Source organism: Oryctolagus cuniculus, chromosome 11 (genome assembly GCF_964237555.1).
Source record: "Oryctolagus cuniculus chromosome 11, mOryCun1.1, whole genome shotgun sequence".
Classification (NCBI taxonomy): domain Eukaryota; kingdom Metazoa; phylum Chordata; class Mammalia; order Lagomorpha; family Leporidae; genus Oryctolagus; species Oryctolagus cuniculus.
In genome coordinates this window covers 117,086,982-117,102,447 of record NC_091442.1, presented here as the reverse complement: position 1 = coordinate 117,102,447, position 15,466 = coordinate 117,086,982, and the positions used below count along the sequence as shown (strand labels likewise).

The 15,466-nt window shown below is 54.5% G+C and overlaps 1 long non-coding RNA gene across 2 annotated transcripts in view; it reads right to left on the bottom strand.

Moving 5' to 3' along the window:
- Nucleotides 1-765: 765 nt before the first annotated feature.
- LOC127487676 (uncharacterized) overlaps nucleotides 766-15,466 on the bottom strand; it is a 30,734-nt gene continuing 16,033 nt past the window's right edge. For both annotated transcript variants that reach the window (XR_007914725.2, XR_007914724.2), the window contains exon 3: nucleotides 766-1,070. This is a non-coding gene — a long non-coding RNA (uncharacterized lncRNA). The remainder of the gene's footprint in view (nucleotides 1,071-15,466) is intronic.

The window sequence follows — 15,466 nt, the reverse complement described above, 5'->3', positions numbered from 1 at the left end:
AGAAAAATCAGCACCAGGAGGCTGGCACTGGGGCATGGCAAATTAAGCCACCACTTGCGACACCAGGATCCCATGTTGGAGTGCCGGTCCTAGTCTCAGCTGCTCCACTTCCAATCCAGCTCTCTGTAAATGCACCTGAGAAAGCAATGGAAGACGGCCCAAGTGCTTTGGCGCCTGCTACCCCTGTGGGAGACCCAGATGGAGTTCCTGGCTCGTGGCCTCTGCCTGGCCCACCCCTGGCTGTTGTGGTCATTTGAGGAGTGAACCATTGGATGGGACACCTCTGTGTGTCTTTCTCTCTCTCTCTTTCTGCCTTTCAAATTAATTAGATTTTGAAAATTTTTAAAGAAAGAAAATCAGTAGCAAAGAAGTTGTGAAAGGGGCTGGCACTGTGGCGTAGTGGGTAAAGCCGCTGCCTGCAGTGCCGGCATCCCATATGGGTGCCAGTTCAAGTCCCTGCTGCTCTATTTCCAATCCAGCTCTCTGCTATGGCCCGGAAAAGCAGTAGAAGGTGGCCTAAGTCCTTGGGTCCCTGCACCCGCATGGGAGACCTGGAAGATGCTCCTGGCTCCTGGCTTCAGATTGATGCAGCTCCGGGCATTGTGGCCAACTGGGGAGTGAACCAGCAGATGGAAGACTTCTCTCTCTCTCTCTCTCTCTCTCTCTCTCTCTCTCTCTCTCTTTCTCTGCCTCTCCTTCTCTCTCTGTGTAACTCTGACTTTCAAGTAAATAAATTAAAAAAAAAAAAAAGGTGTGAAAGACTCATTGGATGTGTGCAGGGACTCAGGAGCCATGTTGAACAGATTTCCAGAGGTCAAAGAGGATAATTTGAATATCAATAAGAACTGTAATAGACTAAAATACATCAAATGTTTAAATGCATGAGTTCACAATGGTTCTAAAAATGATTTTAAAAAATGGTCACCGTTGCTGATGCTGGAGAGACACTCAGTGTTTCGAAGACTGGGACTGAGGACGAGAAAGAAGAAGTTATTCTCCTGGCCTTGTGCTCTGCACTTCAGAGGATCAGCAGGTAGGAGGCGAGGCTTCTCTTCCTGGAGGGACTCCAGCTGGCCGTGGGAGAGAGGACACTCAGAACGCATTGTCGTTACTGGGTAGCACCCGGGGAACAAAGGGACCCCAGCCCTGACAAGCATGTCACACATACAAAACGCCACCAGACAGTGCAAACGTTTGCCTCCTAGTGGAATCACACACCACCCCCTGGGCATTAGTCTTGGTCTTTCTTCCTTTTCTTTTCTTTTCTTTTCTTTCTTTTTTTTTCTTTCTTTCTTTCTTTTTTTTTTTTTTTTGACAGGCAGAGAGGACAGTGAGAGAGAGACAGAGAGAAAGGTCTTCCTTTTCCATTGGTTCACCCCTCAATGGCTGCTGCGGCTGGCACACTGCACCAATCCAAAGCCAGGAGCCAGGTGCTTCTCCTGGTTTTCCATGCAGGTGCAGGGCCCAAGGACCTGGGCCATCCTCCACTGCCCTCCCTGGCCACAGCAGAAAGCTGGACTGGAAGAGGGGCATCTGGGACAGAATCCGGTGCCCTGACCGGGACTAGAACCCGGGATGCCGGCACCACAGGCGGAGGATTAGCCTAGTGAGCTGCGGTGCCGGCCAGCATCAGTCTTGCTAAAAAAAAAAAAAAAAAAAAACTACAGGAAAACTCACATCTTGAGGGGTGGGGTTGTGGCAGAGTGGGCTAAGCCACTGTTTGGATCACCTCCTCTCTTATCTGAGTGCCTGGTTTTGATCCAGCCTCTGGCTAACTGCCACTCATGTGGGAGACCAGTTCTGGGCTTCTGGTTTGGCCTGGCCCAGCCCTCGCCATTGTGGCCACTGGGGAGTGAATCAGCAGATGGAAGATGTCTCTCTCTCTTTCTCTCTCTCTCTCTCTCTCCCTCTCTCACTGCCCACCCTGCCCCCATAACTTGCCCTTTCAAATAAATATTTTATTTAAAGGAATTTATTACATTAGATTCTCAGGGTCTCAGCAAGTGCATGATAATACTACCACAGAATTCTGATCAACTCTCCTATTAGTGTGATATTAATACAAATAACAGATTCAATGTAGCTCCTAGATACAATTCTTTTTTTTTTTTTTTTTTTTTTTTTTTGACAGGCAGAGTGGACAGTGAGAGAGAGAGACAGAGAGAAAGGTCTTCCTTTTGCCGTTGGTTCACCCTCCAATGGCCGCCGCGGCCAGCGCGATGCGGCCGGCGCACCGCGCTGATCCGATGGCAGGAGCCAGGAGCCAGGTGCTTTTCCTGGTCTCCCATGGGGTGCAGGGCCCAAGCACCTGGGCCATCCTCCACTGCACTCCCTGGCCACAGCAGAGGGCTGGCCTGGAAGAGGGGCAACCGGGACAGAATCCGGTGCCCCAACCGGGACTAGAACCCGGTGTGCCGGCGCCGCTAGGCGGAGGATTAGCCTAGTGAGCCGCGGCGCCGGCCCCTAGATACAATTCTAAGAATATCATGATGGGGCCCAGCACTGTGGCATAGCAGGTAGAGCCGCTGCCTGCAGTGCTGGCATCCCCAATGGGTGCCGGTTCAAGATCCGGCTGCTCCACTTCCAATCCAGCTTTCTGCTATTGCTTGGGAAAGCAGCAGAAGATGGCCCAAGTCCTTGGGCCCCTGCACCCACATGGGAGACCCAGAAGAAGCTCCTGGCTCCTGGCTTTGGATCCGTGCAGCTCTGGCCTTTGCGGCCATCTGGGGAGTGAAACAGCGGATGGAAGATCTCTTTCTCCCTCTGCCTTTGCCTCTGCCTTTCAAACAAATGAATAAATCTTAAAAAAAAAAAAAAAAAGAAAAAGAAAGAAAGAAAATGATGATACTCCACACCCTCCCTCACTCCCTTCCTCCACCCCCCTAAATGAATGAATCCTAAGAAAAAGAAAACCTCTCATCTGAATCTGATCAAGTTCTAGATTAAACTATCAATTTACAGGAAATACAGGGTACAGAGAGCTTGTTACATTATACATCAGGAATGCAAGCAGCAAAATTCAGACAGTGGTGCATTGCGGAATAAATGATGAGTTTGCAAAGGCAGTAAAAAGAGATGGGAGGTTAACTACAGATAAGAGACCTAAAGGACACAGTAACTAATTGCACAGTGGTCCTCATCTTTATCATGACTTTGAAGAAACAAAACCCTGCAAGATGGAAACATTTAATGTCATTTATGAGATTACCGCATGTTTGAACACTGGCCCACTTGATATTGAGGAATATTTGTATCTCTTTTTAGTTGTTGTAACAGTATTGTGGTTATGTAGCTTTTAAGGCTTTATCTGTGGAAGTACAGCCTGAAATACCGAGGGAAGAAGGGCGATGCGGCGTGCACTTCCACAGAGCAGGCTCCCGGGGCAGGGGACGGAGGCTCCCGGGGCAGGGGACGGAGGCTCCCGGGGCAGGGGACGGAGGCTCCAGGTCGGGATTTGCTGGCTGAGGCTCACCGTCCTCTTCTGTCTGTTTTTTTGGGGGCATGTCCAATATTCTACCAATAAAAAGCCTTTTAAAAACATCTGCAATCTACAGCTTAGATCACCGACATTTTGTCGTCTTCCAGCATCACTGTTTTAAACATATATTTATGTGAACTTATGTATTTTGAAAAGTTTGACTCCTATATCTTTTTAGCAACCTCTTTTTAAATATACTGCTCTGCTGATTTGCTGCTTATTGTCTAATGTCAGTTGTATCTTTAAAAAAAAAAAAAAAAGATTTGTTTATTTGAAAGGCAGAGTTACAGAGGGAGAGACAGAGATCTTCTGTCCGCTGGTTCACTTCCCAGATGGCCACAATGACTGGGGCTGGGCCAAGCTGAAGTAGGAGCTCTGTCAGGGTCTCCCATGTGGGTGCAGGGGCCCAGGCATTTGGGCCATCTTCTGCTGCTTTCCCAAGCACATTAGCAGGGAGCTGGGTCAGAAATGGAGCAGCTGGGACTCGAACCCTGGCTCATTGGGATGCCAGCATCACAGGCAGCAGCTTGACCCACACACCAGCACAACGGCCCCTAGCAACCTCTTTGTGTAACCGTTTCAGTAGATGTTCTGCTGCTGGCTAAGTTTCACAAGGCTTCTTCCTGCCCTACCAGTGTATGCCCAGGTGCTGCGGCTCTCAGCTCTGACTCAGTCTGCCTCTCTCTGCAATGGGAGTGTCCTCCCTACTCCCCCAGCTCTGCAGCTTCAATGAAGCATCTCCTGCCCACGCCTGGCTTCCAGGGAGACCTGGACTTAGAAGCAGGGACTAACACCAGGGGTCAATGCATGCCTCTGCATATCTGGCATACAGTAGGCGCCTAATAAATTGTATTCTCAGCTCTGCCAGGTGGGCGGAGTCAGGACTTCTCCAGGTCACAGCCCGGACCTCGCCTGTCAGGACAGTGCTGTGGTTACGGGGGCCTCTCTGGCTTCTCCAGCTGCCTCCAGTGCCTGCCAGGTCTGGCAAATAAAAGTGTGTGGACTAAGTGAGTCCGTGACGGAGAAGCAACCCAAGTTCACGGCTCTGGACGTGGGTGTGCAGTCAAACCCCTACACCAGCTTCTCAGTGAACTTTGGGGGATGCAGGCCTGTGAGTGTCCCCTCTTCCTTGGGAGGAGGAGGAGAAAGAGGAGAGGAAGGCCTGGGGCAGGCAGTGGGCGGGACAGAGCTGGGGTTGCCAGGCAGTGAGGAAAGGGAGTGGAAGAACAAGGACTGGGCCCGCCGCTGGGCTGCGCTCAGCCTCCGGAGAGCCTGGGCCTGGCGTCTTGGGCATTTGGCAGTGGTGAGGGTGCCAGGCGGGCAGCGCCCCTCGTCCACATCGGCTCTTCCTGCCCTAGCTGGGTTGGTCTGGCTGCTTGGCCCTGGGCCTTCGTGCACACCCACGGCCTCCCTCCCTGGGGCCTGTTTACCTGTGGAGGATGCTGCAGGGTGTGCACCAGCTGGCCTCATTTAACCTGGGGAGGCGGGGGGGGGGGCGGCTGTGCAGTTCCGATGGAGCAGGCGAGGGGCTGGGGAGAGGGGCCCCCTCACTGAGTTCCCAAAGCCCACGGAGACGTTTGTCGCCTAGGCCAGGGACCCGAGCTCCTCCAGGGCAAGGCCCATAACCTGTCCATGTGTGGGGCTTCAGTCTGCAGTCCACGGCCTGGCGATCCAGTGGGGGAGGCGTGGAGGAGCTTGGGAAACATTTACTGAATGAATGAATGAGTGAATGAGTGAGTGAGTGAGTGAGTGAACCTTGCTAAATACAGCTGCAGTGTCCACAGGACAGAGTTGGGAAAAAAGCAAGAGTTCCGAAATCAGCCAGCCTGGCCTGGGTTCCGATCCTGCCATGCCAGGCACTGGCTGTGTGGCTTTGGGAAAGTCGCCTACAGTGTTCTGGGCTTCGGGGTCCTCAGCTGTGAGAGGGAAGCAAAAGATTCTGCCTCGTTTGTGGAACTGGCACGGAACGCTCACAGAGTGCACGGCTCGAATCGGCTCTGCAGGGTCCCGTCGTTAGCGGCTCACAGACAGGCACCAAGGCCTCCTGTGAGCAGGGCAGAGGGACAATAAATGGAAAAACGAGCCCTTGAACCTGAGAGAGAGAGAGAGAATATCTTCCATCTGTTGGTTCACTCTCCCGATGGCCAGGCAGAAGCCAGGAGCAAGGAGCTCCATCCGGGTCTCTCACGTGGGTGCAGGGGCCCGAGCATGTGGGCCATCTTCTGCTGCTTTCGCAGGCCATTAGCAGGGAGCTGGCTATGAAGCAGAGCAGTCGGGACTTGAACTGGTGGGATGCCAGTGTCACAGGCAGCAGCATACCCTGCCGCCCCACAACGCTGGCCCCTCTCTGCCTTTTACGTACATTCTAGAAGCACATCAGAGAGGAGCTACTGACGGACTTGGAGCAGAAGAGTGGCCTGTTCTGAGAGTGAACTACAGGGGGCACAGGGAAAGGCAGGGGACCTGGTGTGGGGGCCTCGTGGCACAAGGGTGGTGGCAGGTGGCTGGGTCCTGGGTGGGGTGTGAGGTGGAGCCGGCGTGATTTCCCGAGGGACTGAGCATGCAGCGTGCACAGAGAGACAAGGGCTGTGGCCCGTCAGGCCTGGACAAGTGCAGGTCAGTTGCCACCAAGTGAGAAGGATGAGGCAGCCAAAGCAACACGTTTGGGGCGGGGCTTGGGGGCGGGGCCTGTGGTTCAATTCTGGATGCCGTCAGATGTAGAAGTCAGGCAGGTGCTTCCTGGGGCCTGGCTGCGAGTGCGCGGGTGCGCGTGTGGGAGCTCTTAGTAGGATGGCCTCGACTATTTTCCCTCTGCTCTCACCTTTGACCCTTGCACCTCCAGGGAGGAGGGCAGGCCAAGGGTATTTCTTCCAGCTCAAGAGAATGAAGCTCTTTTTTTTTTTTAAAGAGTTATTAATTGGGCCGGCGCTGTGGTTCACTAGGCTAATCCTCCGCCTAGCAGTGCCGGCACACCAGGTTCTAGTCCCGGTCGGGGCGCCAGATTCTGTCCCGGTGGCCCCTCTTCCAGGCCAGTTCTCTGCTGTGGCCAGGGAGTGCAGTGGAGGATGGCCCAGGTGCTTGGGCCCTGCACCCCATGGGAGACCAGGAGAAGCACCTGGCTCCTGCCTTCGGATCAGTGTGATGCGCTGACCACAGCGCGTCAGCCGTGGCAGCCATTGGAGGGTGAACCAACGGCAAAGGAAGACCTTTCTCTCTGTCTCTCTCTCACTATCCACTCTGTCTGTCAAAAAATAAATAAATAAATAAATAAAATAAAATAAAAATTAAAAAAGAGTTATTAATTGGGGGCCAAGGATGCGCCATAGAGGGTAAAGCTGCCACCTGCTGTGCTGGCATCCCATATGGTGCACAAGTTCGAGTCCTGGTTGCTCCACTTATGATTCAGTTCTTTGCTATGGTCTGGGAAAGCAGTGGAAGATGGCCCAAATCCTTGGGCCCCTGCACCTGCATGGGAGACCCAGAAGAAGCTCCTGGCTCCTGGTTTGGATCCGTCCAGCTCTGGCCATAGCAGCCATTTGGGGAATGTACTAGCAGATGGAAGACCTCTCTCCCTCTCTGTAACTCTGCCTTTCACATAAATTTTTTTTAAAAAGAGCAGTTAATTAATTAGAAGGGTGAACATCAGAGGGAAGTGGTGGTGGGGAAGAGGTCTTTTATCCTCTGGTTCACTCCCCAAATGGCCACAACAGCCAGCACTGGGCCTGGCCAAAGCCAGGGGCCAGGAACTCCATCTGGGTCTCTTGCGTGGGTGGCACAGGTCCAAGCACTTGGGCCATTGATGGAATGAAATTCTACAGAGCGTGTGTACCCCAAATACTTGAAAAGCAGGCCTAGGGCTCGTGTTGTGGCACAGTGAGTTAAGCCACCACTCACGATGCTGGCATCTCATGTTGGAGTGCCACTTCAACTCCTGGCTGCTCTGCTTCTGATCCAGCTCCCTGCTAATACACCTGGGAAAGCAGCAGAGGACGCCCCAAGAGGCTGGGTCCCTGCCACCCAATGGGAGGCCTGGATGGAGTTCCTGGCTCTGGGGCTTCAGCCTCGCCCAGCCTGGGTATGGCCACCTTCTAGGGAGTAAACCAGCAGATGGAAGCCCTCTCTCTGTCTCTCTGCCTTTCAGTTAGACAAATAAATTTTAAAAATTGGAAACAGGTCAAACAGACACTCGCGCATGAATGTTCACAGCAGCACAATTCCATCAAGCAGAAATGGAAAGGACACGGGCGTCCATCGTCTGATGCATGGACCCGTCACGTGGGGGACCCACAGAGTGAACACGGCTCAGCTGTGAGGAGGAACGCAGGACTGACACGGGCCACCAGGCGGGCGAACCTCAGAAACGTGACGTCGAACCCAGGAAGCCAGTCACAGAAGGGCACGTGCTGTGCAAGAACTGTCCCCAGAACAGGTAACCCAGTTCCTAGAGAAAAGTGGATTCCCTGGGGCCAGGAGCTGGGGGGATGTGGGGTGTGGGGTGTGGGGGACAGGAAATGAGCACTTAGTGGGCACAGGGCGCTCTGTGAATGCACCCAACGCCACTGGAGCCTACTCTTCCGAAGTCTGAGTGCGGATTTCACCTCAATTAAAAGGGAAGGGAATACTCCTCGGGTGCGGAACCTCATGCCAGGATCCCCGGCCCCCAGCGCCGCAACCGCCGGCTCCAGGTTCTCCGTCCCTGCCCACAAGAAGCCCAGAGGGGCAGAAGGACACGTCTCTGCAAGGTTAGTTTAGGGCAGCTGGATTTCCCAAAACCAGGAGATCTGGTCTGACCGGGATGGGATTCGCACCTGAAATCAGCCCAGCCCAGGAAGACCTGTGGCCGGGGGTTGCTGCCGTCAGAACCCACGCTCGCTTCCGGGTTTGTTCTGGGTTGTCTGGTCCGGAAGGAGGGAGCCTGCGTTTTAGAGCTTCCTGCTTAACCGTTTGGGAACCACGGCTTGCAGATCTGGGAGGGACTTTGGGGATCACCTGGGAGGAAATGGAAGCTCCGTGGAGATACGCATCTTCTCCCAACTCACAGAGCCAGCCGGGGGCCGGGGGCCGGGGGCCGGGCGCCTCACTCCAGGGCGGGCTTGTGCTCCACACTGCAGCCGGGACCCCCGGCGGCTCAGTGGCTGGCCGACCCCACACAGCTCTGGCTCTGCCTGGGGCCCTCCCTGCCTTGTTCACCTAGGTATCCCCCCCTGCCTGGTACTGAGGGGTTCAAAAGTCACTTAGTGAAGGAAGGAAGGAAGGAATGAATGGCGACACCGTCCAGGCCAGAGTCCCCAGCCGCTCTGGGGCTTTCGCACAGTTGCCATGGTAACGGAACTTTTAAAAAACTTTTAGAAATAACAGCTGCAGGCAATCCAGGACAAAAACAGTGGATCTGTCCCTTGCTAAACGAGTTATGCTTTTTCTGTCCAGGCTGGCAAGGAGTAAAGAGCCAGGCGAGGTTTCCTAACCCTACTATTGTTGACTAAAGACCGCCCCAACCTTCAGCATGGATCCCTGTTTTTAAAATCAATGTCTACCCAGAAGATGTGCCTCTAAAGGATAGCTGGGTGGTAATCCCACTCTTCCCACATCAACAATGACAAGGCTGCTACCATCAGAGCTGTGGACCGGCAGCAGTCACCAGCATTACTCCATGGGGATGATAGCATTTTAGCCCAAGGCAGAAACGTGACCTTCTTGTGCGCTAGTTGGTACAAGCCTGGAGCGCTTGGACTTCTTGGAATATTAAAAACAGTTTCTTAAAACGAAACAAAGAAAGGAAAATGAGGAAATAACCACAGCTACAAAGAAACTTAAAGGAATTGTGGTGGTCATGCAAATAAATGAGAAAGACGGACCTGAAGGGGGAGTTTAATGGGAAAGCAGAAATTACTACAGCTGATCCCCGAAAGCAGTTACCGCCTAATGGTCCAAATGACACGCAAGGAAATGAAAATATAATCAGAGTCACTCTCCCACTCACAGAGAAAAACAAAAAAGCAACAAGACCAAGCAAGTCCCCAGGTACACTCGACCAAAACTTTAAGGAGAGGGGCTGGCGCTGTGGTGTAGCAAGTAAAGCTGCCACCTACAGTGCCGGCATCCCATAAGGGCACCAGTTTGAGACCCAGCTGCTCCACTTCCAGTCCAGCTCTCTGCTGTGGGCTGGGAAAGCAGTAGGAGATGGCCCAAGTGCTTGGGCCCCTGCACCCACATAGGGAGACCCGGAGGAAGTTCCTGGCTCCTGGCTTTGGATCAGTGCAGCTCTGGCCAGCTGGGGAGTGAACCAGAGGATGGAAGATCTCTCTCTCTGCCTCTCCTTCTCTCTCTGTGTAACTCTGACTTTCAAATAAATAAATTAATCTTAAAAAAAGAAAAAAAACTTTAAGGAGAGATGAGCAAAGACTCCATCCAAGTGGTTCCAGATCCCAGAACTGCTGGCGGAGCCACTGCATGGACCGCCTGCATGCCAGCCACGGTCTGAGGGTTGTATCCACTGAGTTTGCACAACACTCCTGTGAAGAAGTACCGCCATCTTAGAGATGAGAAAACTCGGGCAAAAGCAATGAACTTGTCGGTAGCTATGCAACTAGGAAATTTTAGCCTGCTGAGATCAGTTCCAGAATTTGCCCTCTAATCCAATATGCCAGGCCACCGCCTCCAGGGTACCTTCATGAATATTACAGACATCCAAATCTGTCAGAGATAGCACAAGACAAGCACACTACAGACCAGTCTCACTTGGGAAAAAGTGAGCCAGTGGGATGAACAAATAGTTGGAAGAACTCTTTTTCTGTTTCTCCCCCACCCTTTTTAAAAAATATATTTATTTATTTTATTTATTTGAAAGGCAGAGCTAGAGAGAGAGAGGTCTTCCATCCACTGGTTCACTCCCCAAAGGGCCACATCAGCCAAGGCTGGGCCAGGTTGAAACCAGGAGCCAGAAGAGTTATCTTACACCAAATTCATAATTAAAGAATCTATAAGTATATCAATAAAAAAGTACAGAATTGGGATAGTTGGGTCACAATGTAAATTTTCCATTATATTTCAAGTATTTTTTTAAAGATTTATTTGTTTATTTGAAAGTCAGAGTTACACAGAGAGAGGAGAGGCAGAGAGAGAGAGAGAGGTCTTCCATCCGCTGGTTCACTCCCCAGATGGCCGCAATGGCTGGAGCTGCGCCGATCCAAAGCCAGGAGCTTCCTCCGGGTCTCCCAAGTGGGAGCAGGGCCCAAGGACTAGGGCCATCTTCTGCTGCTTTCCCAGGCCACAGAAGAGAGCTGGATCGGAAGTGGAGCAGCCGGGACTTGAACCAGCGCCCATATGGGATACCGGCATTGCAGGCGGCAGCTTTATGCCACAGCGCTGGCCCCTCACTGTCTCTTAAAGACCCCGTCTCCTTTGAAGTTCTTGCCTTCCAGCTACACCCTCTTGAGACCCAGCCTCCTTTCTGTTTGCATCTCTCCCAGTCCCTGCCTGAGTTCTGGGAGTCTTTGGTGGCCACGTGTGTGGCCCAAATCGTGCCCCTCTGTGTGCTTGGTGCTTCTCCTTCCTTCTCCCTCGTTGTCTCTGCCGCCCATCTCCAGGGCCAAAACCTGGAGACTATTGTCTCCCTCCCGAGTTAGCTGCACCCCCGTCTACTGAACTCTGGGCAGCTCCTTCTCTCACTTTGCTATCTGTTTGTTCATTGCTCAACTTCCTGTTCAAGGACCTCTGACCCCACCCACCTGTCTGGGTCCCCCCATCGCCACTTCCTTCCCTCACCAGCGCGGATCCCATTATCCTCTCCCTTGACCGCTCTCTGTCACGGAGACTTCTCTTGACCCCTGTCTCGGTTGCACCTGCCTGACCCCATTGCAGGGTCAGTCTGGTTCTCCCTGACTACACCTGCGGCCTCAGTTAAGCTGGAGAAATCTCATCACCGCCAAATCTGGGGCCATCAATTCATGGACGTCAGCCACAACAGGCAGCCGGCTCTGCTCCTGTGCACCAGCTACGGATGCTCCTTGAGTTACGTCGGGGCCCCATTCTGAGAAAACCGTTGTAAGCTGATGACACCCATGCCCCTGACCCACTGAACGTCATGCCTGTGCCGCACACACATGCCGCACCATCTCCGCTGCTTGCCCTCGTGACCGTGGGCCTGACCGGCGGCTGCGGCTGGATGGAAGCTGAGCGTCCCCCCAAGGCTCACCCTGACTGTGAGGTATTGGGAAGGCGGAAGCTTAACCCGACCACGGTGAGTAGGATTAGACAAAGTCATCAGAGTGGGGTCCCAGGGTTGAACCCTGGTGTCTGGATAAGAGGAGAGAGGGAGACGGGACACACAGACACGCGCATGCCCTGTCTCTTGCCAGGTGATGCCCTGTGCACCTTGGGATTCTACTGGCAAAAAGGCTGTCACCGTGCAAAGCCCCTTGGCCTTGTTCCTCCATAACTGTCAGCTGAAATAACCTCTTTTTGCTAAAACTTCCCAGCCTGTGGCGTTGTGCTGCTGGCGACAGAGAACGGGCTGATATGCCACACAGCCCAGTGCCAAGAGGTAAGCTCACGTGCCACGGGCCTTGAGGGGGATCCAAATCCAGGACTCAGTATAGTTTCTACCAGATGCAAATCGCTTTTGGGTTCCACCTCCAAGATAGCTCCCCGCTAACGCACCTAGGATGGCAGCAGGTGACGGCCCAAGTGCTTGGGCTGCTGCTACCTGCATGGGAGACCCGGATGGAGTTCCTGGGTCCTGGGTTTGGCCTGGCCAAGATCTGGCTGTTGTGGCCATTTGGGGAGTGAACCAGTGGATAGACGATCTCTCTGGCTGTTGCTCTGCCCCTCAAATAAAATAAATAAATCTTTAAAAACAAATCAAAGGTGTCAGGCACAGGCAGGAGTTTGGCAGTTCAGATGCTGCGTCCCACATCGGAGCGCCTGGGGTTCAATACTGAGCTCCAGCCGCTGACTCCAGCCTCCTGATAAACAAATCCATTTGAATCAAACAAGTAAATAAACCATCTTTTTTTAACAATTGCTTTTGCACCACCATGAAGTCGAAAAACCTGGAGTGAGGGGCTGTCTGTGCCTGGCTCTCAACTCGCCCAGTGGCCGTTTAAAAGCCTCTCCGCCCACCCCAGACCACTGACCCTCACTTTCTGTCACACTCAGAAACCGGAAGCTTCTGACCGGCACTCTCCACCACCCTGCCTCCAGTGTGCTCTGGATCGCCCCAGAGGAAAGACCGTCCGTCTCCTCCCGGGCCTGTCATGCCCCGAGGCTGCCTCCCACCCCTACGTCCCACCTTGGGCTTTCAGATGCTTTGTGGGCTTCCATCCCTCGCTGTCTCCCCAATTCCTTTCCAAGAGCAAATGGAGGGGGCGGTGCTGTGGTGTAGCAGGTGAAGCTGCTGCCTGCAGTGCCGGCATCCCATATGGGCACCGGTTCGAGTCCTGGCTGCTCCAGTTCTGACCCAGCTCTCTGCTGTGGCCTGGGAAAGCAGTGGAGGGTGGCCCAAGTGCTTGGGCCCCTGCACCCACGTGGGAGACCCGGAGGAAGCTCCTGGGTCCTGGCTTCGGATTGGCACAGCTCCAGCCGTTGTGGCCATCTGGGGAGTGAACCAGCGGATGGAAGACTTCTCTCTCTGCCTAACTCTGACTTTCAAATAAATAAATAAATCTTTAAAAAAAAAAAAAAAAAAAGAGCAGAGGCCGGTGCCGTGGCTCACTAGGCTAATCCTCCGCCTTGCGGCGCCGGCACACCGGGTTCTAGTCCTGGTCGGGGCGCCGGATTCTGTCCCGTTGCCCCTCTTCCAGGCCAGCTCTCTGCTGTGGCCAGGGAGTGCAGTGGAGGATGGCCCAAGTGCTTGGGCCCTGCACCCCATGGGAGACCAGGAGAAGCACCTGGCTCCTGCCTTCGGATCAGCGTGATGCGCTGGCTGCAGCACGCCGGCCGTGGCGGCCATTGGAGGGTGAACCAACGGCAAAGGAAGACCTTTCTCTCTGTCTCTCTCTCTCACTGTCCACTCTGCCTGTAAAAAAAAAAAAAAAAAAAAAGCGCAAACAGGGGTCCCACTCATCTCCCTCCCACCTCTGCCCATGGCCCTCTACTAGCAAGGAGGCCAGCCCTCCCTGCTGCCCACGCCAAGGCCCTTTCGGAAGGAGCGATTGACGGCAGCCGCAGGCTCCTCACCTGCTCCTCAGGCAGCCCGGCTCTGATCCCGAATTCCCCAGTCCCCTGCAGCATCGTGCCCCCGCCAAATCCCAGGGACGCTTCTAAGCCGTTCTGAGCTGCTGCTGCAGGTGAGATGGGGCGGGGGGGGGTGTCTCTGGAAACTCCTGGGAGAAACACGGAGGCCAGCGTGGGGAGGGGCTCAGAGGCCCAGCTTGAGACAAAGGGCAGAAGTCGGCCAGAGACGGATGGTGGGGCTTTTCTTTCTTTCTTTTTCAGGCAAAGGGACAGAGAAGGGGGAGAGACAGAGACAGAGCGAGATCTTCCACCTGCTGGTTCACTCCCCCAAAGGCTGCAAGGGCTGTGTCAGGCTGAAGCCAGGAGCCAGGAGCTGCATCCAGGTGGGGACTAGCGCTGTGTCGTCCTCCCACATGAGTGCCGGTTTGTGTCCCAGCTGCTCCGCGCATCCCATCCAGCAGTGGAGAGCCCCTGAGTGACCGCAGGGAGGGGTCGCAGACTCCACGCAAGGGACCACGGGACAGAGAGTTCAGGGTGCCGCAGCTTCTGAACGCTGCCGCCGTAGCAATAAAGCAGCCACGGTGGTTGTGTTCCAACAAAACTGTATTTGTGGACGGTGAAATTCAAATTGCATACACATTTTTTCCAGCCTCTTAATAATGTAAAAACTATTGTTAGCTCACGGCTGCACGGGAACAGGCAGCAGGCTGGCTGTGGCCCACAGGCTGAAGTTTGCCAACTCGTAATCTGAAATGTAATGAGTGATATAATTAGGTCTGGATTGTAGGATAAGGGACCAGAGCGGGGGTGATTAAGGCAGCCACAGAGCCAGACGAGCAAGCCAGGGCAGCCACTGTGGTGAACAGGTGCGTGGCAGCGAGAATGGAGCTAAGAGGGTGGATCAGGGGTTCTGGGTGGAGAGAGGGCTCGAAAGCGCCACCGGCACACCCCACTTGGGGAGAGGGGAAATGCCACTGCTGCCTGCCTCCCTGCCCTGACAGCTGGGGCGCTGGGAGTGGGCACCACCACACTCTCCACAAAGGCAATACCCTCAACCTCCCAAGAGCGAGTGCTGGGGGCAGCTCCCCCACCCCGAGCTCCCCAGTGTCCCGAGACCCTCCCCCTCTGGGGGAGCACCTGCGTGTGTCACGGGCTCCTGAGTCACGGCTGCAGGGACACTGCCGAGGGACCAAGCAAGGCCTTGAGGCTAAAGGACATCAGCAGCGGGGCAGCCAGGGGCTGATGCGGGGCAGCTGCCTCGGGAGGCCCTCGCTGAGGGCACGACCACAGCTCCTGGTCTCCTCAACACAGGACGAGGCGAAGGCACCTGCGAGGCTCCCTCAGGTGACAGGTGCCGTTCAGGGAGCTGTTTCAGGTCCTCTGTGGAGTGCCGGACCAGGGAGAGGATTCCTGCCCTGCCCCTCTCCCGGTTCAGCAAGACCCCACCAAACTCCGCACAGTGCGCCCTGGCCCTGGCCCGGGCCTTGGGTGCCACCTCCTCCTCCCACACGGGGGAGCCTGGCACGGTATCTCTGCTCTTCCCAATGTCCTATGCATGGATCGACGCCACATCCTCCCATCCCTGGGTTCCCCCTTAATCTCAAAGCCCAGCACACATCCCCCAGAAGGCTTGATCCTGCCCCAGGATCTGCCTCGGTGGGTGCTGGGCAGCCCTCAGCTCTCCTTGCAAGACAGTGGAGCCGTACAACGCGCCTGAGAGCCCACGGCTGAGGAGGACGCGCGTGGAGCACTCACAGCTGCCTCGAGTCTCCTGGGTTTTGTGTCGTGAAGCCAGAGCGAGGGCTTTTAGCAGGG